Source organism: Lutra lutra, chromosome 3 (assembly GCF_902655055.1).
Source record: "Lutra lutra chromosome 3, mLutLut1.2, whole genome shotgun sequence".
NCBI lineage: Eukaryota > Metazoa > Chordata > Mammalia > Carnivora > Mustelidae > Lutra > Lutra lutra.
The window spans coordinates 128,491,532-128,518,187 of NC_062280.1; positions in this window are offsets into that span (position 1 = coordinate 128,491,532).

Below are 26,656 nucleotides of genomic sequence, written 5' to 3' on the forward strand. Positions count from 1 at the left end.
ACTTTTCACAGGCTCTGGGCCCAGGGGACTGATCATGGAGAAGGGACACTTCAATTGAAATGTAAAGGATGAACCAGAGAGGAAACCAGACTCAGAACTTGGGAGGAAAGAGTACTGGGGTAACTAGCAGTCAGCAAGAGTCATTGGAGGTAAGGGAACAATATATACAAAGATCTGGAGGGGAAGAAAGTAGACATCCTTACAGAACTGAAACATCCTTACTGGTCTAGATAATACTGGAGAAGTAACCAGTATCAGAATATACAGAGCTTCCTAAACTAGGTAAAGACATTTTGACTTTATCCTAAGGACAAGGAAGAATTATTGAAGTATTTAAAACATATAAATGACTTGGATTAGAACTGCTAAAACCAGCCATAACACTGGTTACACATATCTCTGATACATATACTGATATCCATAAGTAGAAAGAGAAAGACTAGGTAGCCAAAAATGAATTCAACAAAGAATTCATTCAGCATTAATAGGCTGAAATTAATTACAGAAGAAATTAGTCTTTTTATAACTTGAGTGAAAAAAATAAAATCGTGTACAGCAAATGTTATAGCATAAATTGTTAGACTATTTTTTTTTTAAGATTTTATTTATTTGTCAGAGAGAGAGGGAGAGAGAGCGAGCACAGGCAGACAGAATGGCAGGCAGAGGCAGAGGGAGAAGCAGGCTCCCTGCTGAGCAGGAGCCTGATGCGGGACTCGATCCCAGGACGCTGGAATCATGACCTGAGCCGAAGGCAGCTGCTTAACCAACTGAGCCACCCAGGCGTCCCATAAATTGTTAGACTATTAACCCCTGAACTCAGTTATATCCCTTGGGAATATTAGTAATCTTCCATAAATGAATAACCAAGAGAAAATACTATATAATCTGTAATCTTGAGAATTTGGTCCCACTTGGCTGGTCTGCAGCAGCACTTCTGACTTACTGTGCTCTCTCGGTAGCAGGAATGTAAACATCCCTTAACTTCTTTCTTATCATTCTTAGGAGAGCAATTTCAACACAGCATTACAAATTCTTCATGTACTTACTCCCATGTTACCATCCCTTTCTTGCCAAGGCCTTACGTCTTACCCAGTTGTAACTTACTACTTCAATACCAGGGTAAGTCAAAATTTAAAGAGGATCCTTTTTGATTCCATGTTGGCTACTTTACAGAGAACCAACTGCTGGCAGCCAAGACTGGGGGCAAAAACACCCATTTAGAGATGATGGTAATCTGTATTCAAATGGTGGGAATAGGAATGGGTTTGAGAAGTACTAGGAATAGGCTCAGTGAAATGTGGTAATTTATTGGGTAAGGGTATTGGGAAAAACTGAGGAAAGACAGAGACCAGGGATTATACCTAGGTTTCTGTCTCAAGATAAGAGTGGATGATGGTGACATTTTATGAATAGAAATACAAGTAGAGGAAAATTTGTAGGGGTTGATGGAGTTCTGTCTGACCATGCTGCATGTGAGTGCTTCTTACCATGTGCCAAATACTTCAGTTTCCTTCTCTGTGGACCCCTCCCCTGTTTCATGATGTAGGAGAGGCCATTTGGACCTTATAGGCATAAAGCTCAAGACCCAGATGTTTTGCCTTCAAGTACAATATAGAACCAAAGCTTACCCAAGATGAATATGTCGTGTGAGCAGAAAATAAACCATTTTTTGTAAAAGATTTTATTTACTTATTTGACAGACAGATCACAAGTAGGCAGAGAGGCAGGCAGAGAGAGAGGAGGAAAGAGGCTCCCTGCTGAGCAGAGAGCCTGATGTGGGGCTCAATCCCAGGAACCTGAGATCGTGACCGAGCTGAAGGCAGAGGCTTAACTCACTGAGCCACCCAGGCGCCCACCATTTTTTTTAAATTGTAAGTTATTAGGATCACCTGTTTCCTCATTATAACCTAGGCTATACTTACTGTTACAGCTTCACAGTGACATTTGCATATAGGGCACCAACTCCCAGATGTGACATGAGAATAGAATCAGGGGAATCATCATCAGTATCACCAGTATTTAGATAGTAATCACATTCATTAGGGACACTGATCTTTTCTAGAGAGATTACATAGAGAGAAAAAAAAAAGTGAAAAGATAAAATCAGGAGAAAGAGAAACCACATTGGATATCTAAAACAAAGAAAATTTAACACAGAGTATTTGGCACATAAGTCATGGAAGAGCTAAAAAAGCCAAACCACAGGGCAATGATACCATCTAGGGATTCCCAACAGCAGGAAGCCACTACCACCTTTTGGCTGGAAAGACAAAGTGAGGTAGTGATATGAACAGAGTCAAGAGTTCAGGGTTGCTGGGACAAGCTGGAACTGTGGTGCGCCTGTTAGTGAGAACTGGGGCCGACAGGGTAACACAGCTGCTATGAGAGATGTCACCGCCACCAGAAACAGACAGGAGGGGAAAAAGACCTGACTTTCCCTTCTTCAAACCCTCTAAACTACTCCCCACCCCTCGTACTTTCCAGACTGCCTGTAGGAGTCAGCCTACCTATGATACAAAAATCACCTAGATTTCAGCCTTGGTCTTCCTTTACAATTATGTAGCAGTAACCTGATTCCCCTTGAAAAGTGAGATCATTTACCAGAACCAGTAAAGCAACCTCCCAACAATGTATTGGTTCAAGACCATGAGAAGCCAAGTAGCCAAGTGACACTCCTAATTCCAATTTACTGCTATCATTGTTGTTTTCTAGGATAGAAACATTCCTTGCTTGGCTGCAGAAATAGAAAGCAAAAATTCAGAGTGTGCTATGAGGTATAATAGTAAGAATGGCCATGCCCAGTTCCACTGCTTAGATCCAGGACCTATATATTATGGCTGTGGGAGAAATAACATCATACACTGGTTGTTGAGTCAACACATTAACTGTGGCCCAAATGAATTTTCACTGGCTCTGGGTTGACATAATCCTTAGGGACATAAAATGCCACTGTGGTGTTTAGGGACAGAAAGATCTAGGTTTAGGTACCAATTCTGCCTCTTACTGAGATCTCAGACACCTTACTCAACTCTTATGAGACCTATTTTACATATGTCTTAAATGAGAATTTTAAAATGCCAACAGGATATTGCTTGGATCAACACATGGAAGCTGAAAATATCCAGGAAAAGAAACAAATCATGAGGTAGAGAGAAAGACTTCCAGCCAGGTGCTCAGTGAACAAATGACATGACAGCAATGAGAGGAAGTGAAGGGAACATAGGCAAAGGGCATGAGCCTCAGAGAATCAGGGACATTACTTCTGTGTTTTGCTAATGTTCTCCCCAGGATTCCAGCTTCCTTCACATACAGAAATGTGTCTTCCCTCACATACAGAAATCCTGCTCATCTTTCAAAGATCAGCTCAAATGCTGCCTCCTCCATGAAGCTTTGTTCAACGGGAAACACCAACAACAACTTAACCCGTATTTATTGAGGACTTGCCATGAGCAGAATCCTGTGCTAAAACTACAATGAGGCCACGCTATCAAATGACAAGTAGAGGAGCCTTAAATGCATGTTGCTAAGTGGCAGAAGCCAGTCTGAAAAGGTTATCTACTCTATGATTCTGACTACGTGACTTTCTGGAAAAGGAAAAACTGTGGTAATAGTAAAAATATCAGTGGTTTCCAGGGATTAAGAAGAAGGGAGGAAGGGACGAAGAGGAGGAACACAGAGGATTTTTAGGGCAATGAAACTATTCTTTTTAAAAATTTTTTAATTTTTTATAAACATATAATGTATTTTTATCCCCAGGGGTACAGGTCTGTGAGTCACCAGGTTTACACACTTCACAGCACTCACCATAGCACATACCCTCCCCAATATCCATAACCCCAACCTCCCTCCCAAACCCCCTCCCCCCAGCAACCCTCAGTTTGTTTTGTGAGATTAAGAGTCACTTATGGTTTATCTCCCTCCCAATCCCATCTTGTTTCATTCATTCTTCTCCTACCCCCTTAAACCCCCATGTTGCATCTCCACTTCCTCATATCAGGGAGATCATATGATAGTTGTCTTTCTCCGATTGACTTATTTCGCTAAGCAGGATACTCTCCAGTTCCATCCACGTCATCGCAAATGGCAAGATTTCATTTCTTTTGATGGATGCATAGTATTCCATTGTGTATAGATACCACCTCTTCTTTATCCATTCATCTGTTGATGGACATCTAGGTTCTTTCCATAGTTTGGCTATTGTGGACATTGCTGCTTAAAACATTCAGGTGCACGTGCCCCTTCGGATCACTACGTTTGTATCTTTAGGGTAAATACCCAGCAGTGCAATTGCTGGGTCATAGGGTGGTTCTATTTTCAACATTTTGAGGAACCTCCATGCTGTTTTCCAGAGTGGTTGCACCAGCTTGCATTCCCACCAACAGTGTAGGAGGGTTCCCCTTTCTCCGCATCCTCGCCAGCATCTGTCATTTCCTGACTTGTTAATTTTAGCCATTCTGACTGGTGTGAGGTGATATCTCATGGTGGTTTTGATTTGTATTTCCCTGATGCCGAGTGATATGGAGCACTTTTTCATGTGTCTGTTGGCCATCTGGATGTCTTCTTTGCAGAAATGTCTGTTCATGTCCTCGGCTCGTTTCTTGATTGGATTATTTGTTCTTTGGGTGTTGAGTTTGCTAAGTTCTTTATAGATTTTGGACACTAGCCCTTTATCTGATATGACATTTGCAAATATCTTCTCCCATTCTGTCAGTTGTCTTTTGGTTTTGTTACCTGTTTCCTATGCTGTGCAAAAGCTTTTGATCTTGATAAAATCCCAATAGTTCATTTTTGCCCTTGCTTCCCTTGCCTTTGGCGATGTTCCTAGGAAGATGTTGCTGAGGCTGAGGTCGAAGAGGTTGCTGCCTGTGTTCTCCTCAAGGATTTTGATGGATTACTTTCTCACATTGAGGTCCTTTACCCATTTGAGTCTATTTTCGTGTGTGGTGTAAGGAAATGATCCAATTTCATTTTTCTGCATGTGGCTGTCCAATTTTCCCAACACCATTTATTGAAGAGGCTGTCTTTTTTCCATTGGACATTCTTTCCTGCTTTGTCGAAGATGAGTTGACCATAGAGTTGAGGGTCTATTTCTGGGCCCTCTATTCTGTTCCATTGATCTATGTGTCTGCTTTTGTGCCAGTACCATGCTGTCTTGATGATGACAGCTTTGTAATAGAGCTTGAAGTCTGGAATTGTGATGCCACCAACTCTGGCTTTCTTTTTCAATATTCCTTTGGCTATTTGAGGTCTTTTCTGGTTCCATATAAATTTCAGGATTATTTGTTCCATTTCTTTGAAAAAAAAAAAAGGATGGTATTTTGACAGGAATTGCATTAAATATGTAGATTGCTTTAGGTAGCATAGACATTTTCACAATATTTGTTCTTCCAATCCAGGAGCATGGAACATTTTTCCATTTCTTTGTGTCTTCCTCAATTTCTTTCATGAGTACTTTATAGTTTTCTGAGTATAGATTCTTTGCCTCTTTGGTTAGGTTTATTCCTAGGTATCTAATGGTTTTGGGTGCAAATGTAAATGGAATTAACTCCTTAATTTCTCTTTCTTCTGTCTTGTTGTTGGTGTAGAGAAATGCAACTGATTTCTGTGCATTGATTTTATATCCTGACACTTTATTGAATTCCTGTATAAGTTCTAGCAGTTTTGGAGTGGAGTCTTTTGGGTTTTCCACATATAGTATCATATCATCTGCGAAGAGTGATAGTTTGACTTCTTCTTTGCCAATTTGGATGCCTTTAATTTCCTTTTGTTGTCTGATTGCTGAGGCTAGGACTTCTAGTACTATGTTGAATAGCAGTGGTGATAATGGACATCCCTGCCGTGTTCCTGACCTTAGCGGAAAAGCTTTCAGTTTTTCTCCATTGAGAATGATATTTGCGGTGGGTTTTTGATAGATGGCTCTGATAATATTGAGGTATGTGCCCTCTATCCATACACTTTGAAGAGTTTTGATCAGGAAGGGATGCTATACTTTGTCAAATGCTTTTTCAGCATCTATGGAGAGTATCATATGGTTCTTGTTCTTTCTTTTATTAATGTATTGTATCACACTGATTGATTTGTGGATGTTGAACCAAGCTTGCAGCCCTGGAATAAATCCCACTTGGTCGTGGTGAATAATCCTTTTAATACACTGTTGGATCCTACTGGCTAGTATTTTGGTGAGAATTTTCGCATCTGTGTTCATCAAGGATATTGGTCTGTAGTTCTCTTTTTTGATGGGATCCTTGTCTAGTTTTGGGATCAAGGTGATGCTGGCCTCATAAAATGAGTTTGGAAGTTTTCCTTCCATTTCTATTTTTTGGAAGAGTTTCCGGAGAATAGGAATTAGTTCTTCTTCTTTTTTTATTTTTTTTTTAATTTTATTTATTTATTTGACAGACAGAGATCACAAGCAGGCAGAGAGGCAGACAGAGAGAGAGGAGGAAGCAGGTTCCCTGCTGAGCAGAGAGCCCGATGTGGGACTCGATCCCAGGACCCTGAGATCATGACCCGAGCCAAAAGCAGTGGCTTAACCCACTGAGCCACCCAGGTACCCCATTAGTTCTTCTTTAAATGTTTGGTAGAATTCCCCTGGGAAGCCGTCTGGCCCTGGGCTTTTGTTTGTTTGGAGATTTTTGATGATTGTTTTAATCTCCTTATAGGTTATGGGTCTGTTTAGGTTTTCTATTTCTTCCTGGTTCAGTTGTGGTAGTTTATATGTCTCTAGGAATGCATCCATTTCTTCCAGATTGTCAAATTTGTTTGTGTAGAGTTGCTCATAGTATGTTCTTATAACTGTTTGTATTTTTGGGGTGTTGGTTGTGATCTCTCCTCTTTCATTCATGATTTTATTTATTTGGGTCCTTTCTCTTTTCTTTTTGATAAGTCTGGCCAGGGGTTGATCAATCTTATTAATTCTTTCAAAGAACCAGCTCCTAGTTTCGTTGATTTATTCTATTGTTTTTTTGGTTTCTATTTCATTGATTTCTGCTCTGATCTTTATGATTTCTCTTCTCCTGCTGGGTTTAGGGTTTTTTTCTTGTTCTTTCTCCAGCTCCTTTAGGTGTAGGGTTAGGCTGTATGCTTGAGACCTTCCTTGTTTCTTGAGAAAGGCTTGTACTGCTATATATTTTCCTCTCAGGACTGCCTTTGCTGTGTCCCACAGATTTTGAACCGTTGTGTTTTCATTATCATTTGTTTCCATGAATTTTTTCAATTCTTCTTTAATTTCCTGGTTGACCCATTCATTCTTTAGAAGGATGCTGTTTAGTCTCCATGTATTTGGGTTCTTTCCAAATTTCCTTCTGTGATTGAGTTCTAGCTTCAGAGCATTGTGGTCTGAAAATATGCAGGGAATGATCCCAATCTTTTGATACTGGTTGAGACCTGATTTAGGACCAAGGATGTGGTCTATTCTGGAGAATGTTCCATGTGCACCAGAGAAAAATGTGTATTCTGTTGCTTGGGGACGAAATGTTCTGAATATATCTGTGGTGTCCATCTGGTCCAGTGTGTTATTTAAGGCCTTTATTTCCTTGTTGATCTTTTGCTTGAATGATCTGTCCATTTCAGTGAGGGGGCTGTTAATGTCCCCTACTATTATTGTATTACTGTCGATGTATTTCTTTGATTTTATTAATTGGTTTATATAGTTGGCTGCTCCTATGTTAGGGGCATAGATATTTAAAATTGTTAGGTCTTCTCATTGGACAGACCCTTTGAGTATGATATAGTGTCCTTCCTCATCTCTTATTATAGTCTTTGGCTTAAAATCTAATTGATCGGATATAAAGATTGCCACTCCAGCTTTCTTCTGATGTCCATTAGCATGGTAAATTGTTTTCAACCCCCTCACTTTAAATCTGGAGGTGTCCTCGGGTCTAAAATGAGTTTCTTGTAGGCAGCATATTGATGGGTTTTGTTTTTTTATCCATTCTGATACCCTGTGTCTTTTGATTGGGCAGTTAGCCCATTAACTATTGAGAGATATGAATTTAGTGCCATTGTATTGCCTGTAAGGTGACTGTTACTGTATACTGTCTCTGTTCCTTTCTGATCTACTACTTTTTGGGTCTCTCTTTGCTTAGAGGACCCCTTTCAATATTTCCTGTAGATCTGGTTTGGTGTTTGCAAATTCTTTTAGTTTTTGTTTGTCCTAGAAGCTTTTTATCTCTCCTTCTATTTTCAATGATAGCCTAGCTGGATATAGTATTCTTGGCTGCATGTTTTTCTCACTTAGTGCTCTGAATATATCATGCCAGTTCTTTCTGGCCTGCCAGGTCTCTGTGGTTAAGTCTGCTGCCAATCTAATATTTTTACCATTGTACGTTACAGACTTCTTTTCCCAGGCTGCTTTCAGGATTTTCTCTTTGTCACTAAGACTTGTAAATTTTACTATTAGGTGAAGGGGTGTGGACATATTCTTGTTGATTTTGAGGGGGGGGTTCTCTGCGCCTCCTGGATTTTGATGCTTGTTCCCTTTGCCATATTAGGGAAATTCTCTCCAATAATTCTCTCCAATATGCCTTCTGGTCCCCTCTCTCTTTTTTCTTCTTCTGGAATCCCAATTATTCTAATGTTGTTTCATCTATGGTGTCACTTATCTCGAATTCTCCCCTCGTGGTCCAGTAGCTGTTTGTCCCTCTTTTGCTCAGCTTCTTTATTCTCTGTCATTTGGTCTTCTATATCACTAATTCTTTCTTCTGCCTCATTTATCCTAGTAGTGAGACCCTCCATTTTTTATTGCACCTCATTAATAGCTTTTTTAATTTCAACTTGGTTAGATTTTAGTTCTTTTATTTCTCCAGAAAGGGCTTTTATATCTCCCTAGAGGTTTCTCTAATATCTTCCATGCCTTTTTCGAGCCTGGCTAGAACCTTGAGAATCGTCATTCTGAACTCTATATCTGACTTATTACCAATGTCTGTATTGATTAGGTCCCTAGCCTTCAGTACTGCCTCTTGTTATTTTTTTTGTTGTGAATTTTTCTGCCTTGTCTTTTTGTCCAGATAAGAGTATATGAAGGAGCAAGTAAAATACTAAAAGGGTGGCAAAGACCCCAGGAAAATACGCTTTAACCAAATCAGAAGAGACCCCAAATCGTGGGGGGGGAGAAAGGGAATAAAAAGAGGTTCAGAAAAAAAAAAGAGAGAAACAATTAAAAAAAGAAAATGAATAAAGAAAAAATATAAAAAGGAAAATATATATATATATTAGATAAACTAGTTTAAAAACGTTAAGAAGGAAAAGGGTAAAAGTTAAAAAAAATTTAGCAGAAGAAGAAAAAAATTGAAAAAAAATTGAAAAAACAAACAAACAAAAACAAATTAAATTAACTGCAAGACTAATGAATAATGGGGTGAAAGCCATGAGTTCAGTGCTTTGCTTTCTCCTCCTCTGGAATTCCACTGCTCTCCTTGGTATTGAACCTGCAGTCCTTGGTATGTGAACTTGGTCCTGGCTGGATTTCTTGTTGATGTTCTGGGGGACGGGCCTGTTGTAGTGATTCTCAAGTGTTGCCCCAGGTGGAATTGCACCGCCCTTACCAGGGGCCGGGCTGAGTATTCCGCTCTGGTTCACTTTCAGGAGCTTTTGTTCCCTGAACGCTTTCTTTAGAGTTCTGGAGGACAGGAATGAAGATGGCGGCCTCCCAGTCTCCAGCCTGGAGGAGCTGAGAGCTAGGGGCCCCACTCCTCAGTGTGCCGTCAGAGAATAGCCCCCAATTACTCCCATCTCCCTGGCCTCCGGCTGCGCTCCAAGCTCACCAAACCTGCGACCGGTTCAAGGTAACCCTGAACTGAGAGCTCAATCCTCAGCTTTATCTCTGTAACCGGCTTCACCCTTCTAATACCTGCATGCTCTGCGACACTCAGACACCCCCCATCCTTCCATGACCCTGTGGAACCTGGGGCCACGCTGACCCCGCGTGGGCTTCACCCCGGTTTAGCCTCCAGAGCGATGCCCCACAACGGAACAGATTTTTAAAAGTCCCAATTCTGTGCTCCATTGCTCCGTTGCTCCGCCACTCACCAGGAGCCAGCCCCTCCCCCTGCGGTCTATCTTCCCGTCGCTTTGGATTCACTTCTCCACCAGTCCTACCTTTCAGAAAGTGGCCGATTTTCTGTTTCTAGAATTGCTGTTCTTCCTCTCTTTGATCTCCCGTTGGATTTGTAGGTGTTTACAATGTTTAGATAAGCTATCTAGCTGATCTCCTGCTACCTGATGTAGCCTCAGCCTGCTACTTCTCCACCATCTTTGAAACTATTCTTTATAATACTGCAAACATGCCATTATTGTGGAAGCTGAGAAAATTAAGGCCATCCCACCTCAAGTTTAGCTGATGTGGGAAACAGAGGCAGAAGAAAATCATTAAAATTCCTTACCTACTGACAAGTCCTTGAAACAGACAGAGTGGCTCTCCCCTGGGGACTCAACGGCCCTCACCTTGAGGTTCTGCTAAGGACAGTCCTAGCCTGACCGACTCCCTAACCCGACAGGTCCGGCCAGGATCCTGTAAGTCTACTTTAACAATTCCTTTAGGAAACTTTATCTTTAAACCTCCAAGGTAGTGTTGAGAATCATTCCCAAGCTCACTGATATACATCTAAGGGTCTCACAAGAAGATTTTTATTATTGGTAATAAATAACCTTTCTCCCAACAATAGCTAGCCCCTCAAGGTCCTGGAGACCTTGCTTCCTTAGAGACTTACATCATCCCTAATCCCCTTTGTCCTCACCCACCGCCGAGTCCACCCCTGCTCTGCCTTTAAAAACTCTGACTGTAATCTGGTTCAGGGTCCAAGTCCCTACTCCACTGTGCCGGGTATACTTGAGCCCAAGCTTAAGCTTGTCAAATAAACCCTCATGTGATTGCATCAGTCCTTGGCTTCTTGGTGGTCTCTCGGACACGAAAACTCCGGCATAACAATTATACATTATTCAAAATCTATAGAAATGCACATAGGATAAACCTTAATCTAAACCCCGGCCTTCATTAATAATAATGTCTCAATATGGGCTCATCAATTGTAACAAGTGGACAACACTACTGCAAGATGTTAATAGGAGAATGTGGTGATGGAGGAAAGAAACATGGCAGTTCTCTGACCTTTCTGCTAAATATTCCTATAAGCCTGAATCTGCTCTAAAAAAATCAAGTCCATTAATTCAAAAACTATAAAATGAGGTCTGCAATCTATTGCTCTAAAATTGAAAATCTTTCTGAGAGATGCTGTCCACAAAATAATTAGCATGAGAGAGTATATTAACCCACATAATATATTAACTCACAATAATGATAAAAATTCTGGTAGAAAAGTACTCTAAGGACAACTCCTTCATGGTAGGGGAGAGCCTGGATAAGAAGAGAGGAATTGGGGGGCATTCTGAACAATATAGGCCATGTGATTTAAAGTGGCACAAATGATAATACATCTGAAGCCTCGTGAAAACTGTAGTTTGCTTTTTTTTTTTACATGTAATTATAGTTTTTAATTTCCTAGCCTTGGGAAAGAAGAGAAAAATGAATTTTTTCTTTTCAAATTTGTTTTTGAACTGCTGATAACAACCTTGTACTTGTTATTACCAAATTATTTGCAGGGGTAATTTCATTCTTAGAGCTACCAGATTTTGTCTCTCTGAGAAGCTGAAATAGTCAGGTAAGTCCCTAACTTTTTTGTAATATCCTAAGGGAAATGGCCCTGCTTTTGCTGTTGGGAATGGTGGTTGCATGGAAGAGTGGGTAGGAACACTGGAAACACAGTCCTGGCCAAGGGTGGGACTACACAGTGCCTATCTTTCATTGTTAAGATAACATTCAACACCAGTTTTCGCTGGAACAACTGTTTGGTCAAGGCCCAGAATCAGCCAAAGCCAGGTCTCAGAGGGTTCATTTATATTTTATTCATCACTGTATTGATTTGCTAAAGCTGCCATAACAAAGGACCACAGACTAGGTGGCTTAAACAACAGAAATTTGTTTTCTCATAATTATGGAGGCTAGACGTCTAAGATCAAGGTGTTGGGAATGTTGTTCTTGTTACTGTTATTGCTCTCCAAGCTGTTCTCCTTGGCTTGTAGATGGATGGCCTTCTTCTTTCAGAGTCTTTACATGGTCTTTCCTGTGTGTCTGTGTCCTTAAATATCGAAGGATGCCAGACATACTGGATAAAGACCCACTCTAAATGTCTCATTTTAACCTAATTCTCTCCTTTAAGAGCCTATATTCAAATACAGTTATATTCTGAAAGACTGAGGATTAGAATTTTCACGTATGTATTTTAGGCGTTCACAATTCACCAACCATGTGTATTTTAAGAGAAATGGTGACTGGGAGGACCTTCTGTTCTGGGACTGAGGGTAGGAAATTAGGAGATCATCTGTTATTGCTGTTACTTAACAACAGCAACTAAAATAATAATAGTTAACATATATTGAACACTTACTGTTGGCCAGGCATTAGGCTAAATGCTTTAAATGGATTGATGATATCTGACTCAAGAGCTCCTTAATAACCTTCTTTGTATACTTCACCAACAAATCAATCTTCCTCCTTTTTGAAGTAGTAGGCGTTTCACAGAGATACATCTATCCATGGACCTCTTGTGTTTCTGCATATCTTATAAGCAGAGGCATCCGCCAATTTTGTTCTCAACTGTCTTTCCAAAGATGTTCACAGAGAAGTGCCTTGGAAGATAGTGCAGTGTCTACCTCAGGAATGACAACTGGGATAATTATTCTCCGTTACAAAAGGTTTGGGTTCTTTAACTCGGTGTTCCTCTCTTTTTTTAAAAGGTTCCTTTCTTATAATACAACCTACCTTGACAGCTGATCTAGCCTGGACACTATGTGTTGCCCTGTAGGATTTGGAGTTCTAATACTGGTACTTAGACTCTGGTTACTGTGACTAATAAAGTTCTTTGTCTCTGACCCAGGAGTCTTCAGTTTTCTACCGGCATCCAGGAAATTATAGCAAGTTAACATATTATATTATGAGTAGGGAAATGTATCAGACCCTTCACAGTTCTTGATCCTCATTTAGTCTGGCCCAGTCTGGCCACTTAGGGATAGTGGCAATAAGTTATTTCCACTGGATGGTTAAAATTACCAGGTCAGTTTTGTTGGAACAGAGGGTTCATGTCCACCTATGAAGGAAATCATGCTAGAACAGGAGTCATGAGTCAGACGATAGGACCCAGATTCCATAAAGAACAGTTGGATATCTCTGGCAATTAATAGGAAGTCATGGAAAGATTCAGAGGGGGTGAGGATGAATGGGACAATGAGTCAAAAAGGTGAATAGTTGTATTATTTTAGATAGATTGCACAGTGAAAAGCTTAAAGTATAGGAGGAATGATTAAGAAAGATCTGTCTAGGCACAAAGTGATAGATATCATGGCCGAAGAATAAATGTTTATTGAGTCCCTGAGTTCCTATTTTGACAAGGAATGCAAGATAGTGGCTTGTTGATTGACCAGAAGTGGAATTTGCCGAGTTATAAGCAAGCTAGCAGGGACTGAGATAGTAGATACTGAGGCAAGAGATGCTGTAGGAATGGAGCTTTACACAAGGAACACATGAGCTTCTGACTAGTTGATTTAAGTCTCTCAATGTGAAGCCCTGGTAAGAAGCACATTTTTAAGTGACCAGTAAGTCAGACTGAGGCAAATCAGAGTGAATAGACAATGAAAAAGTCAAGGACAGAGTTACCAAGTGTGCTATGAGGTAAGATCAGTGATCCAATCTAGTAGGTCTTACTGTTCTTACAGAATCTTATACCCTATTTTCTTCTACCTTTTATTTAGTTTAGCCTAGCTTTATATTATAGGCAGCTCAAGTCCTTCCCAGGCAATTTTCCTCATGGATCACTCTCCTTTGACCTCAGTTAGGCCTGCCTATGGTGGTGGGTCCTGATTTCCAAGGTTACATCATATATATTCATTACCCTTTGTATTTGGGGTCAGATCAAACCTGCAGTCCTGTAGGTTCAAAGAACACTGATTCAATACTCCTTTGGGAGTACCTTGATTATAAGTTCCAGAAAATTACAGAGAAGAGGAACCTGAAAGTCAGGGGAAAAAATATTTGAGGATGACATCAAAGTCCTATACTTGTCTGATGAAAATGATTTTTAGTGGCAGATATACTGACCTTGGAATAGGGGCCCACTTGTGGAGAGGAAACAGTAGGATTTAGAACCTCAAATCTTCCATTCTGCATTTTCTCCTCTTGTACTTTCACACCTGTCCATATTATCATCACCACAAAACCTCTTATTCTCTTCTTGTGCTTGTTAAATGGCTAGCAGTAGTGCCAAAGAATGAACAATGTTCTGCTCTGTGTTTCAGATTTTCAAACCATCAGAAGCATCTTCAGTTTATTCTATCCTAAGCAGCAGCAGTGTGAAAACAGAGAAGCTTCTATTTCAAATCTCAGAGATTAGACTGATTTTTTTTTTTATGGTAGATGTGAAACAAAAGATCCAAATTACAGACTGAAAATACTTTAAAACACAGCAAGTTTACTCTGAAATCAGTTATGTTTGGTGTGGTTAGAAATAAATACAATTGATGAACTATCTCTATCTCTTACATGTTTTTTTTCACCTTTTGCAATTACCTAACCTTTTTTCCAAACAATGCTGTTTATCTCTTTTCACTGAATGGAAGGGAAGTGGGCACTTCAGACAGAATACAGCACAAATACTTTGGAGACTGTTCCTTCAACTGATTTGTTATCTCACCAGAGCTCTTTGTAGAGTTTACTAGGCTTTAAGTTTAGATGTCTAATTAGCACACAGAAGGATTTATAACAGCACCCCCAAAACAGAGTACTTTCAGATTTAAAGAGATCTCTCCTTAGTTGCTCATACTAAAATCTGATTTTCTTCTTAAAGTGATACTTATCTCTGATTATACAGCTTCTTTTTTCAAAGAGGAGGCTTAAAGTTTTGTTTTTTGTTTTCATATTACTTGGTTACAGCTTCTAGAATCTATATTTAGCAAATTCAAAGCTTTAAGCCAATAGTGTTTATTAATATGTTACCAAAAACACCATTTACAGAGTTATGACTAAAAAGAGACATATGACCACGATTATCTGAAACCATACTGTGTATTATGGTAAGGACAACTAAGATAAGAAATTGAAGCCATAAAAGTTATGTTAAAAAAAACCAAACAACTAAAGAACCTAAATTGAGTTTTATGGTTTAAAATTAAGGAGGCCAGGGGCAAAGGAGAGACGTAGAGAAAATCTAGCATCTCATGCTTCTGCTAATAAGTTGGCAAAGCATATAGAAAAGTGCCTGGAGGTTTTATTTTATTTTTTATCAATAGAATTTATTTTTAGAGCAATTTAGGTTACAAAAGAACTGAATAGAAAGTACAGAGTTTCCATATATCTTCTCACAACTGATGAGCCAATCCGGATATATCATTATTAAGACCCATAGTTTACACTGCAATTTACTCTTTGTAGTACATGGCCTATGAGTTTGGATAAATATGTAATAATATGTATCTGCCATTACAGTGTCATAAAGAATAGTTTCAGTGTCCTAAAAATCCCTTGTATATCACTTATTTATACCTCTCTCTCTGTCTCCCTACCAAACCCATGGCAACCACTGATCTTTTTACTAACTCTATAGTTTCATATTTTTCAGAACATCATACAGCTGGAATCATACAGAATGTAGCCTTTACAATTGGCTTCTTTTACTTAACAATATGCATTTAAGATTCTTCCATATCTTAGGGAGTCTGGGTAGCTCAGTTGGTTGAGTGTCTGACTCTTGGTTTCAGATCAGGTTGTGGTCTCAGGATCATGGGATCAGGTCCCTTGCTGGGCTCCCTGTTCAGCATGGAGTCTGCTAGAGATTCTCTCCCTCTCCCTCTGCCCCTTCCCTCCCTCACACATGATCTCTCTCTCCTCTCAAATAAATAAATATATATGTTTTTTAAATAGATTCTTCTGGGTTCCTGGGTGGCTCAGTTGCTTAAATGACTGTCTTTGGCTCAGGTCAAGATCCTGGAGTCCCAGGATTAAGTCCTGGGATTGAGTCCTGCATCAGGATCTCTGCTCAGCAGAGAGTTCTGCTGTTCCCTCTGACCTTCCCCCTCTCATGCTCTCTCTCTCAAATAAATAAATAAATAAATCTTAAAAAAAAAAAAAGATTCTTCCGTATCTTTTCATGTCTTGTTAACCCATTTCTTTTTATTGCCAAATAATATCCCATTGTCTGGATGTACCACAGTTCATCTATTCACACACTACAAATATCTTGATTGCTTCCAAGTTTTAGCAATTATGAGTAAAGCTGCTATAAATATCTGTGTATGGGTTTTTGTGCAGACATAAGTTTTTATCTCCTTTGGGTAAATACCAAGGAGTGTAACTGCTGGATCATATGCTAAGTGTATATTTGGTTTTGTAAGAAACTGCCAACTGTCTTCCAAAGTGACGGTACCATTTCATATTCTTATCAGCAACAAATGGGAGTTCCTGTTTATAGCATTGCCAGCACTTAGGGTTGTCTATTCCAGGTCTTTTGTTTCTCCATATAAATTTTAGAATCAGTTTTGTTGATAACTACAAAATAACTTGCTGGAACTTTGATTGGGATTGCATTGGATCTATAAATCAAATTAGGAAGAATCAACATCATAAGAATATTAAGTCTTCTAACCCATGAATGTGGAATATCACTCCATTTATTTAGTTCAGCTATTGGTGTTTAAAGTGATTACTCATCCCTCTGTAGACTCAACACCACACAAAATTAAAAGGAATGTGAAGGTTTGTGTACTTTGCCATGGAGAGGTGTCCCAGATAAGCTTCTTAGGGAGTGGAGTTATTAGGACAGAGGAGCATAAAGTGTAGAGGAACAGGCAGGCAGAAGACCCAGGGGTATTTCCTTAGATGGAAGAAAAAGGGATTTGTAAAAATGCATTTATCCTGCCTTCTGTTAACTGGAAATGTGGAACACTTACAATGTCCTATAACCTTTTAAAAGGGGCCCAGGAACAGGGTGGGGACTGTCCTGTAGAAGTGTATCTAATAATCAATAAAGCATGAGGACTCAGAAGAGAAAAAAAAGCAGTGATTATTCATATAGTCAGAGTTATATCTCTATATTTGTTATAGTTTTCTATTCATTGTCATTGTTTTTTAATGTTTTTGTATTCTATTCTTTTTCTGCCTTCTCTCATTTTAATTAGACATTTTATATGCTTCCATTTTTCTCTCCTCTCACACATCAACTTAGAACAATAAAACTAAAAGATTTTATTTTACCTTCATTTATACCTTCTCTAATGCTATTCCTTTTTTATATATATCTAAGTTTCTGACATATACAATTTTCCTTCTTTCTGAAGAACTGTTTTTAACATTTTTAGCAAGGTTTACTGGCAATAAATTATTTGAATTTTTGTTTGTTCAAGAGTGTATTTATTTCTCCTTCACTTTTGAAGGATAATTCCACAGGATTCAAAATTCTAGATTGGTGGATTTTTTCTTTTAATGTTTTAGATATATCACTCCACTTTCCTCTTGCTTGCATGTTTTCTGAAGATCAGTCTAATTCTTATCAGTTTAATTCTTATTCTTGCTCCTCTGCAGCTAAGTTGTTTTTTCCCATGGCTTCTTTCAAGATTTTCTCTTTGTGTCTGATTTTTTGTAGTTTGTATATGACACACCTATGTATAGATCATTTGGTCCTATATGGTGTTCTCTGAGATTCCCGAGTCTGGTTTCATGCTTGTCATCATGATTGTGGATAATTCTCAGCCATTATTACTTCAAAGAGTTCTTCTGTTCCCTTTTCTTTCCTTCTGGTATTTTTATACATATGCACACACACACACACATATACACATATAGACACATATACAAGTATATATAAGATATATATATATATATGCGCTAAAACATTTGTAGTTGTTCTTCAATATTCTGTTTCATCCTTTTCATTCTTTTTCCCCTTTGCATTGCAGTTTAGCAGTTTCTTCTGACATTTCTTCAAGCCGATTCCTTCCTTGGCCATGTTCATTCTACTAATGCTGCCATCAAAGGCATTCTTCATTTTCAGTACAGTGTTTTTTATTTCTAGCAGTTGCTTTTGACTCATTCTTAGAGTTGTACATCTTTCTGCTTATATCACCCATTTGTTCTTGCATGTTGTCTACTTTTTCCACTAGAGTCCTCAGTCCTTATGAGAATTGTTTGAAATTCTTGATTTGATACTTCCAACATCTCTGGTATAACTAAGTACGGTTCTGGTGCTTGCTATGTCTCTTCAAGTTGTGGGTTTTTGTGGATTTTTTTGTGGGTCTTGTTTTGTTTTTTTCTTTTAGGATGCCTTGAAACTTTTAATTCACAAACTGAACATGATGTGCTGGGTATAAAGAATTGAGGTAAATGGGCCTTTAGTGTGAGGTTTTATGTTTAGATAGGAGTTAAGCTGTATTTACTATCACTACAGGTGTCAGAGGCTGAATTTCCCTCTGGTGCCCTTGTTTTCATCTCCCCTGTTGTCTTTTAGTTTCCCTAGAGATTTCTTCTTCTGAGTCATACAGCTTTTTCTATTGTAATCTCCTGTTATTATATAGGAATCTACTGATATACTAATTAAGGTTTATGTGTGTGTGTCTATACTCTTAACAATTATGTTTCATTTTTTAATGAGGCTATGCCCTTGAGCTGTGGCCTTTATATGTGCTTCTCCAGTGAGATAACACTGGAGGATATAAGAATTGGGTATTTCCCTTCCTCGATGTAGAAGGTTACAGGGGGTTACAGTTGGATATTTCTCTTTCCCCAGGTTGGTTAGGCTCTGATAAAAGAGTTTCCCTTGAGGACAGGCCTTTTTAAGAAAAGAATGCTCTCTGTGTAATTCAAAGTAGCTATCCTTCCCTTCACCATACTGGAAGAAAGAGGAGATTTTTCTATGAGAATATTCTGTGAGAATATGGTAGGCCTCCTAGAGGTAAAATTCACAATTGTGTGAACCTTCCTAAATCTGGGGCCCCAGGAGTTTTAAACTCTCAATCCTTCTACTCTGAGCCTTCAGCAATTCATCAATTAAAGGTTAAATTTTCCTATCTCATTACCAGCTCTCATGGTGGTTTCTTCTCCTGGGCTTTTACTTAAGTTGTGATTCTCTGTATCAGCCTGTCTGTCCCTCCAATTTTGAGAGTAATGGCTGGCCCCATAACCTCAGTTCTTTAGTGGATCTAAGAAAAGTTTTTGATTTTCAGTTTCTTTAGCTGTGTATGTAGGTTGTGTGTGTGTGTGTGTGTGTGTGTGTGTGTGATAAGAACTCAAGTGAAAATTTCTAAGTTCTTGTAAACCAGAAGCCCACCCATCTACTTATTTTTGAAGTAGCACTTCTTGAGAGATCCCCTAAAGGAAGTCACTACATGAAGACATGTGTACGTCCCAAACTAATAACCTGTCAATCCTTTTAATCAGTATTTTGGAAATAATTGTTAAATGTTTGTATTTTTGGAGGTGGCAGCTATGAGAAATGTTTAATTTTTCTTCTTTATAGTGTTTTTCTTCAAGTAACAGTAAAACAAATCCACATTTGGCTAGTTACATCAGGATATCTGAGTTATTATACCAGTACCATATTTCTGATTTATTCTAAGAATGCTTTAATGCCCCTCATATGCTGCAAGTATGAGATTATGTCACTATTTTATTTCTCACTGCCCTTAAACTTCATATTTCTTACCATGCTCATAAGGCCCTATAGTGCGTGGCTCTTCCCTAGTCTTTTACTATCCCCTTCCCATACACTTTACCACTGTCCTCTTTGTTCCTTCTGCTCCAGTCAGACAAGCCAAGCTCATTCTCAGCTGAAGACTTTTGAGCTTATCATCTCTGCCTGGAATGCTCACCCCCAGATCTTGCATGACTGGCACCTTCTCATTACTCATGTGTTAAGTCAACAGTCACCTCCCAGGGAAGGCTTCCCTGCCTGTCCTATCTGAAATACTCAGTTTCAGCATTGTTTCCCACTTCCCTTCCAGGTAAACTCTAGTCTTTAAGTCTGCTTTATTTTTGTCATAGCTCATATGACATATATAATATATATATAATAAACTGTAATTTATTATTAATACATTTATTTATTTATTTATTTATTTATTTATTGTCTCACCAATACACTGCAAATATCTTGAGCAGCCTGAACTGTCTTCCTTCTAATCTAATTCTGTACCCGCCAGTTGGCAGGCTTCATTTCCAGATACAGAGATAAAGAATACCAAGCTCACTAACCCTCTTTTCCTCCAAAATGCTTTCCTTTGTCCAGTGGGACTAAATCAGGAGCAGATACATTGAACACTGAATTAAACTCTTCGCCTCCCTTTTTCTCAAGGACATTGGAGCAGCTACAAACTGTGGCAGCAGTTGCCTTCGCAATATCCACCCTCTGTTCTTCCCTGCCAAGATAACTCTGCTTTGTTCAGGGAGATTACCCATCCATCACTAGATGATGGATAATGATTGCTCTAAGGCCAGTGTGACAATTCTGTTTTCCACTTTCCCAGTGTCCTTTGTAGCCAAAGGTTATGATGACACAGTTCGGAGCAAGGAAATTTGTGCAGAAGTCTGCTGGTGTTTCTGGGATGGCATTTGCATTTTGTTTACAGTGAAAATAGCCAGCAGGCATTGTTTTTCTTCTATATCCCCTCCACTGCCTGGCTGGAGCAGAAGCAGGTATTTAAATATCCCTGAGGTAACAAGCCGGAGGTCAGAAGCTTCCACACTGAGAGTGATGAAAATAAAGGTGGAAAGAGCCTGAGGCTCTGGTGGTGTCACTCAACAGCTCAACACAAGTCAACAAACACCCACCCCCAGACCTGTCACATTATTTTATTTACATATATACATATATATTTACATCTATATAGATAGATACACATATATATGTATGCATACACACGCACACACACACACACACACACAACATATTCTTTTACTTTCAGCTCCACATTTTCATATTCCTATCCATCGCTAATATTGTATGATTCTTGGAAGCAAGGTACTGCAAGTTGGTTACAAGCCATAAAATGTGGAAAATGACTGAATAAAGGAGATAAAGAAGTAATGGGTAAGAACCCAAGCATTCCATGTTGGAAAGCAGTGACTTACTGTGCAGCAGCAAAACATTTAGCAAAGCTGTCAGCTGTTGAATCTTGGTATACAGATGCTTTGCCAATCTAGACTAAAGTGTTAGGAAAATATAAGGTGGTATGTAGCACTTTTTCTGATCTTCAAATCACTTACCCCATTTATTCTAATTCAGTTAATGACTAAAGCACATGTAAAACTATATAAATTATAAATCACAAAATTATTGCCAGATAATACTATATTCTATGTAAATTCTAAAGTGTAACTTAGAAGTCAGCTTATAAAGTAACATTGCCTCCAAGAATGGCTTAGATTAGTAAATTAGTGTTTTTAGCCATTAAGTAAACAGGTAATTACTTACCTGATTACTGATAGCTAATAAGCATACTGATGCTAAATTGTTACCAAAGATTGGACAAAATAGTAACTTTACTGATTTATTAGCACTTTAGAAATAGATGTCTCAGAGAGTAATTTATCCTTTTGGAACTCTGAGATCCATGAATGTGTCAAAAGATCTAAGTTGTCTCACTTGTCTGCTTCTTTGTTAACATACGCCCCTCAAAAATATACCTCTTGAGAAGTAGAGAAGACAGTTTCAATCTAGAACAATTTCCTTTACCTTTGGTATGTGGAGAACAGGCTAGGGGATTCTCAGTAACCTGAGACAGTGCTGGGCTCATGGGTTACCTCAGTGATCCAGAGCGTAAGAAGTGGAGAAACAGGGTACAGAGCATAACACAGGGAAATTGAGAGCTTTTTCCCAGAAGGCCTAGATAGGCATATCCACAGATAAAGAAAAACCAAATGCCCTAAGGCTCACCAGTCTCAGGAAATTGAACACACAACTTTAATCCCAAAATTTTTTTAATGGAGCAGTAATTTGAATCATAGGACAAGCAAAAGGTCATCAATAGCCCTCAGGTAAGTCAAGGAAAGAAGTAATTCTGAACCAAAGTTGCTCACAGTTGCATACTTTTTATTTCAGTATATTTTACAGAAGACTGAATCAGTTATAGACAAAGGATATTTTCCCTTGACCCTTTTAACAACTTCATTGGTCCTTTATCCAGCTTAGTCATTAGCTAAGCAGAAACTCTTACTCATTTTCAGATTGAAACAGAAGTCTTTGACTAGTGGGTGGGTTTTTTTGTTGTTGTTGTTGTTTTGTTTTTGTTTTTGTTTTTGTCCATGAAGTAATTTGTATGTGCTTCAGATCAGGCTCAATGCAGAAACAGAATGAGGACTGATGGCCTGGTGCCAAGCAGATTATATAAACTGAGAATCCTGCTTCTAACAGTTGGGATTCTAGTGGTTAATAGAACCAAACATTCAGCAATATGAACGCTGTTACCTCACTGCCTCAGAATCAAGAAAACACTTAAGATGAGGAAAGAATACTTGAGAAGCCCCTATGGCCAAAAGAAGGAGAGGATTCATGGATATAGAAGAAACATTTTAGAGAAGTAGAAGTGAATGTGGGGATCCCAAACCAAACTTGACAGATTCTGCATGAACTGAAAAAGAGATAGAGACATCTGTGGGTCCACAGAGCTGAGCAGCTCTAGACCCTGCTTCTTAGTAATTTCTCTAGAAAGACTGCTTCAGCTCTGGAGGGAATGCTGCACGGCATGTCTAGCAAAATGGACCAGATAGCCCAGGAAGGTACAGAAATAGCAGAGGGACACTGTAGTCAAGAGCAAGAGAGTCTGAGAGACACTGACCAATGACCAGGGTGTCCCTTGCCCCCAGGGCTTTGAAGCTGCATTAGAACCTCCTGCAATGGCAGGAACTCAAAAGAGAGAAGGAAATATTGGGAATGTCTAGAATTAAGGGATTAAAAATTGAGTTTCATGAAAGAAAAATTTCGAAATTATATTTCTCTCATTTCCAAGTTTTTCACTGAGTTTTATACCCACCAAACTGTTCCTTCCCAGTCAATCCCTGTAATCCCCAACCCCCATCCTGAGATAACCAATATTTTGATTTCTAATGCCATAAGCTAGTTTTGACTTCTCTAGACTTTCCTATTAAACGGGATCATATACACGTTCTCCTTGATGTCTGGCATCTTCCTCACAGCGTGTTTTTGAGTCTTGTCTATGTTGTTACAAGTTTAGAACTTAGTGGTTTTTATTGCTAAGTAGAATTTCATTGTACTAATAAATAATTTGCCCATTCTGTTGATGATCCTTTAGGTTGTTTCCTGGTTTTGGCTTTCGAGTGGATATAAAGATTTGTGTACATGTCTTTAGTTTAGTTTTGTTTTCTCCTTTTTTAAAAAAAAAATATGTTATGTTAGTCACCGTATAGTAGTACATCATTAGTTTTGAGGTAGTGTTTCATGATTCATTGTTTGTATATAACACCCAGTGCTCCACACAACATGTCTCTAGTTAAAAAAAAAAAAAGAATACAATTCTAAATAAGTTAGGTTTCAAAAAAGAAACTACAATGAATGATAATGAAAACAAAACCTTAGAATTGAATTACATTGAAAGCACTACATAAAACATGAGGGAATGCAATAAAAAAAAGTGCTTTGAAGAAAACTGATAGCCTTACATGCTATAATTTGTCATTTTTTAGCCATAGAAGAAGGCCATAGCCTAAAAAAATTAATGATTAATGGTTATTCTCAACCATGAGGGAGCAACAAGTAACTTATCTTTCTGCTGTAAACAACTATAAACCTGTACAAAATGTATGAAGTAACTATTTTCAGGCTATGGATAAAAGGCAGCACAAACTTATAAACTTTGAGAAAAAGAAATACACAATGCTCACAATTCATGCTGGTTTTCTGTCTGGGGCACTTTTCAAACTGTAGCAGAAAAGTGGTGCCCAAACAGAAAGCAGTGTGTGGTAGAAGACAGAAGTGGGAACTCAGAGCTGCCAAGGTAGATGGGCTTTGCAGGGAAGACCACCTGCAAAAATACAGAACTTCAGAAACTGCATTGAAACCTCCTTGAAAGCTAGACCAATACTCAGCAGAGTATGGGCTGAGTGTGACTCTGATAGGCGTGGTGAATGGTGAGTCAGGTGCTGAGTGGAAGGTGGAAATTCTGGGGATGAAACAATGCAGGCAGACATTGGAATGCTGACTTGGTAATTTATATAGACAGTATGTGTTGGAATTTTCCTTCATATTTTAAAAAAGATTTATGTTAGCGAGAGGAAGAGAGAGCAAGCACAAGGGGTGGGGGGACGGGCGGGTCAGTAGAGAGAGAGGGAAAGAATCCTCAAGCAGGCTCTCTGCTAAGCATGGAGACTGTTGAAGGGCTCCTTGACCCTAGGACCCCAAGCTCATGACTTGAGCTGAAATCAAGAGTCAGATGCTCAACCACCTGAGCCACCCAGGGGTCCCAGAATTTTCCTACATATTTATCTATTTATTGCCTACCATTCTGTCTTGCACCTCCAAATGTCCTTCTAGAATAATTTCCCTTCTTTTGAAGTCAATAATTAAAAGTTCTTTGACAGAAGTCTCTTGGGAGTAGGCTCTCCCATTTTCTAAATTTATAAATATTTTAGTTTACTTTTATCCCTGAATAATAGTTTGGTGGAATGTTGAATTCTAGACTGAATTATTTCCTCTCCACATTTTATAATTTTTATTCCACTGGATTTTAAGTTCTGCTCTGGAGAAGTCTGCCCTTATTTACCATAGTCTGTCTTTCTCTGTGGCCATTTGCAAGATCTTCCTATACCTTTGGTATATAGTTCCTCTGCATGTTTCTAGGAATAATTTTTTTTTTTTTAGTGTCCTGCTTGAGACACACTGCACTTTCTGTGTCCTCTGTGGTTTTTTTTTAAGTTTCGCAAAATTTTCCATCATTATCATTTAAATCTTCTCAATATTTTTCTCTTTTATCTTCCTGAGACACCAATCATTCATACATTAGATTGTTTCATTCAACCTTCCTTGTCTTTCAACCTCTCTTTCATACTTTCTTTCTTGATATCTCTCTTAGGTAAATATTGCTTAAATTTTTCAGATATACCTTCTCTTTGGCTCTATATAATCTATTAAACTCATCCATTGTGTTTTGACATCAATAATTACATTTTTCATTTCCAGAAATTCTGCTTCATGTTTTTTAAGGTTCTCTATGAATTACTAACATTTCATTATTATAACTGTGTCCTTAAAATCTTTATATAACCATTCTGCATTCTGTACCTGGTTGCTCTGGTATCCACATATTTAAGAACCTAAATTGACTGTAATTTCCACTCCATAGTTTGTCACCTCAATAATATGACAATTACTGGGGCACCTGGGTAGCTCAGTCAGTTAAGTGTCTGCCTTTGGCTCATGTCATGATCCTGGAGTCCTGGGATCAAGCCCCATAGCAGGCTCAGCAGGAAGTCTGCTTCTTCCTCTGCCCCTTTCCCCACTAGTGCTCTCTCTCTCTCTCAAATAAATAAATAAAATCTTTAAAAAAACAATGTGGCAATTACTATTTCTAAGATCATGCCTGCTTTTAGTTCTTTAGGCCTAAGTGGAGGCACTTTATTCATACGGGAGGCTGTTTCTTCTGAAGGTAGTTCCCTGCCCTCTGGCTTCCCACTGTCCTAATGTCTCCATTGGGAGGAGACACAGTAATTCTTCTTCTAGGTGATCCACTGACATTCATTCAAAAAAAAATTTTTTTTTAACATCCCCTTACATGCCTGGCACAATTCTAGGTGCGTGGGATGTAACATAAGAAAAACACTATAGGCCAAATGTTAAGAAGTGCTTTGGGAAAAATTAAAGCAGTTCAGGAGGATAGAAGTATCTTAGCAGATGCTAAGACATACATCTGTAATGTTGGAAGAACTACAAAGAGCAACATGTCTAAAAAGGAGAGAACAAGGGGGAGAACTAAAGGAGATGAGGTTAGAGAGGAAGAGATATCAAATCCTTAGAGCTTGGTAGGCCATTGTAAAAATTTTGGCTTTCATTTGCATAAGATGGGAAGGCTGTGGTGGTTTTGAACAGGACAGTGACATGATCTGACTTGGGATTTAACAGGATCACTCTGGAGTGTGTGTTAGGAAGAGAAAAGAGGTAGTGCAAGCAGATCAGTTACAACATTACTGTGATTATCCAGAGGAGAGGACACTGGGCTAGACCAGTTTGACAGCAGTGGAGCTTACCAGAAGCAATCAGATTTCAGATACAGTCTGAAGTCGGAGCCAACAAGATTTGCTGATGCATTAGATGTGAAATAGCCAGTGCGGGGCCAGGGGAGGGGGGAAGGGTCCATAGATAACTCTCAGAGACTGAATAATTGACAGGATGGAGTTAACATTTATTGAGAAGGCAAAGGTTGCCAGAGGAACAGGTGTTGTAGGGGAGAAGGAGGAAAGATAAATTTTAAATGTGGGAAGTTTGAGATATTTGTTACACACCCAAATGGAGAGGTCAAACAATTAGACATATGAATGTGAAGTTCAGGGAGAGGTCAGAGCTGGAGACATGAATTGGGAGTCTTCAGCATATACTAGTATTTAAACCCACGG